Here is a 3,690-nt window from a genome sequence, read left to right on the forward strand (position 1 = left end):
AGTCCCTGACTCAAGACCTCCCGAAGTGGAGAAAGTGCATCCGAGAGGGTGCTGAGCACCTCGAGTCTCAACGCCGAGTGCATGCAGAAATCAGGTGTAGACAGCAGAAAGAGCGTTCGGCAAACCTGTCCCACCCATCCCTTCCCTCAACAACTATCTGTCCCACCTGTGATAGGGTCTGTGGCTCTAGTATTGGAATGTTCAGCCACCAAAGAACTCACTTTAGGAGTGGAAGCAAGTCTTCCTCGATTCCGAGGGACTGCCAATGTAGATTCCAAAATTCATGGAAACCCCCCAGGGTTTGGACTCACTGAAAAGGAAATTCGATTTAGGACTATTAAACATAAAGTTTGGGATTCTAAAAAGCATATGGAAGAAATCTACAATTCTTAACCAAGTTTGGGATTTTAAAAGGCATCTTTGGGCCTGTGGGGAAAAGCTGCAGTGACAGAGGGGTGGGATTTAGAGTTTGGATATTGTAGCTCATCAGTTTGTCTGGGGGAGCTGTTTAACCATAGTCAGGCTCCCAGAAAACATTAGCATTTAAACAATCGACCACGGAAGAAACATTATCCACCCCACCCACAGGACCCAAATATCACATCCATATTCCAACACCTTTTCTACATGTATAGAAATATCTGGCTCAGCTCAGACTTCCCGAAACCAAAGCAGTGCTATTACAATGGACAAGAGTTCATCAGTTCATAAAGAAGGAGTGTCGCCGTCCCAAAGTCAATCAACACCAGATTAAAACATTTGATCAAGTCTCAGTTAGCTAGTCCGCCAAAACTTACACAAAGAAGACCACTTAAATCAATGGGCAGCAAAACTTAAACAAAAGAAACGTTAGATTTGGCACGAAGATTAAGCAGCCTCTCAGAGTATAACTGGGGGCCTATCGTACCAAGAGCAACATATTTTTCTGACCATTACTTTGGAACAACAAGATCAAGATCGAGAGCAAACGGCGAGATAACACAGGAAGAGACATCACGACATCGGAGAAAAGAACTTCAAAAAACCAATCAGTGGAACATCAATACCAACTGACTTGGTGACAGCCATCAACCGGACCACCGGGACCGACGGACCCAACCAGGAAAATCAACCACTAGAAAACCGGGGTCCACGCAAGTGTTCCACTCTACAATTTGTGCCTCGACTGTCCAGCAGGTAAAAATTACCGAAACAACTTAAAACCCTATTGATGACAAAGGATACCGGCTTCGGGACAATCAGAATACTTCGTCACAGACAAGGCACCGGAAGGCTGGAATGTCGATCACACCGGTTGTGGGAGAGCTGGTTGGCGGTGACATGGAAGTGTCTGCAGTGTGCGGGACCAGACTGCTTCCACACATCCACAATGAATGTCCCACCCTTTATTTGGGAAGAGTACAATTGAGAGTGGACAAGTTCCATCCCGGTCAGAGCAATCTGAAGCTTTAACTGACTGACACCCGAGTTTGGGATTGTCATGTCTGTAAGCATGTAATGCTTGTAGCTCCACACTGTGGATGTGGATGTATTGTGTACTGCAACTGTACAGTTAATCATTAAACAGAACAGGCTCTTTCCGGAGAGTTCCGAGAGAGCAGCCTGCATGTTAGGAAGCTGTGTGTGCTGTGCTCTGTGAAGATGTCACAGGGATGTCTTGCAACATGTGCATCTATCAGTCTCTGTGGTGCAATGGATTAGTGCATTCAGCTATTAACTGCAAGCTTGGTGGATCGTAGCCCATTCAGGGACAAAGCCTTTAATTGTTTTTCCCCGAAGATTCGGTGCCGTGCAGTTCCAGGTTGTCATTGTGCATTTTGGCTGCACGAATATATTCCGCAACCATTGCCAGCTGTGCTGTTATCAAGTTATACCAACTGTTACTTGCATTTTCGCGTGGTTGTTCGTTGTCTCGTCGCCAATTGATACGCTCATAATAAAGAATGAACTGAGTACTGTGAACAATGAGTAAGTATGACATTAGCTCCTTTAATAAGACTCCAGAGTGCTTCTATACCGTGCTGCCAAGGGATGCTGGAATCCCTTGGGACTTCAACAGGTCGGCCCTCAGGTGGTGGTATGATACAGATCGCCAAGGGTTAAATACATGACAAAGGTGTGTACAGAAATCAATCATCAAAAGCCCTTTCATTAATCACAGGGGTTTCCGGCAATTTTCTGATCACAAAGCGCTTTCAGTCCTTGTCCTTAAAATTGCAGATGTGGGAATTGGGGAGTTTAATGACTTTGAAAGGAGAACATTGTTGTTTGGTGCAGTTCCGTTCAGAGAAATGTTTGTGAAAGGAACTTTTTGCAGAGAGAGGGATTGAGCATTTCAGCTTGTTGCTGAACACTTCTCTCTGGGCACTGAGCTAAGCAGCAGTTTCCGTAGTGTAGCGGTTATCATGTTTGCCTCACACGCGAATGGTCTCTGTTTCGAGCCTGTGCGGAAACATTATTTGTGAAGCAAAAACGTGTCTGCAATAAAATTGAACAAAAGCTGTCCGGGATACATTGTCGCATGAGCAATGAACATTTTAAAACTAGTATACTTAAATACAGAGTGTGTAAAATCAGATCGGGGATAAAACTTCATCAAGGGTTAAAGTTTCACTAATTATTAAAGTTCAGTTTTTGAAATTTCGATTGTCCCTTTTCGCATTTCTTTCATTCTGTGAAACAACACTATCGGTTTACACCATCAGATCAAAGTTGCATTTGAAACCTTCAAACAACTCATTAATTATTCGCTCTTCCCCAGTTCCAGAGCTCAGAGGGTTATTGTCCATCCCTGGGATGCAAACTACCTCCGACTCGGGCCAAAGCTCCCCGTGCACCGATCACAGGCTCAGGAAAACCCTGGGGGAGAGGATATCCCAATCACTGGGCCTTCCAGCAGCCCTGAACAAGCGCCCGGTCTGAAACTTTCCTGAGTAATAAAGTGTAATTGAAGGACCCAACAGTCAGGATTGCCGAGCGGTCTAAGGCGCTGCGTTCAGGTCTGGAGGCGTGGGTTCGAATCCCACTTCTGACATTCAGTGTTTTTAATTACAAACTCATTTGTTTTGACACCACTCTGAAGTGCTTTGGGACATCCATCTGACTTCATAAAATTACTCCATTTCAATTATAAACGGTGATATCAAAGTTACTTCCCAAACCAGGAAATGATCCCGGGTGGCTGTAGCGAAAGGAATGGTTTTGTGAAGCATTGAAAGGTGCCCTCTAAATATCTCTAAATAATAGAAGATTATGGGTTCATTAATGATGTTTTCCCGTGAAAGCAACATAAATTTTAAGAAACAGTAATCGACGAACATGGGGCTCAAACCCACGACTTTGAGATTAAGAGTCTCATGCTTTACCGACTGAGCTAGCCAGGCTTGTCAACATCTACACTGTCAATCCCCTTCAGAATATTGTCCGTTTCAACGAGATCACCTCCAATTCTTCGAAACTCCAGAGAGAATCGGCATATTCGACACAATCTCTCATCATCGGACAGCCCTCTCATCCCAGGAATCAATCTGTTGAACCTCTGTTGCACCATCTCCAAGGCAAGTATATCCTTCCTTAGATAAGTGCTTTGGGCGAATATCCTGTTTTTCTGCTGATTCTACGGTTGTATAAAAAGTTATTAAATTCAACAGTCGCTGGGCAAATATATTTGTATTTCCTTCAGTGTGCAAT

General features: G+C 44.2%; 1 non-coding gene across 1 annotated transcript; it reads right to left on the reverse strand.

The window, feature by feature from the left end:
• Positions 1–3,310: 3,310 nt before the first annotated feature.
• Positions 3,311–3,388, reverse strand: trnak-cuu (transfer RNA lysine (anticodon CUU)). The gene has a single exon. It is a non-coding gene; the product is annotated as a tRNA-Lys (tRNA).
• Positions 3,389–3,690: the final 302 nt, after the last annotated feature.

Source organism: Pristiophorus japonicus, unplaced genomic scaffold (genome assembly GCF_044704955.1).
Source record: "Pristiophorus japonicus isolate sPriJap1 unplaced genomic scaffold, sPriJap1.hap1 HAP1_SCAFFOLD_182, whole genome shotgun sequence".
Classification (NCBI taxonomy): domain Eukaryota; kingdom Metazoa; phylum Chordata; class Chondrichthyes; family Pristiophoridae; genus Pristiophorus; species Pristiophorus japonicus.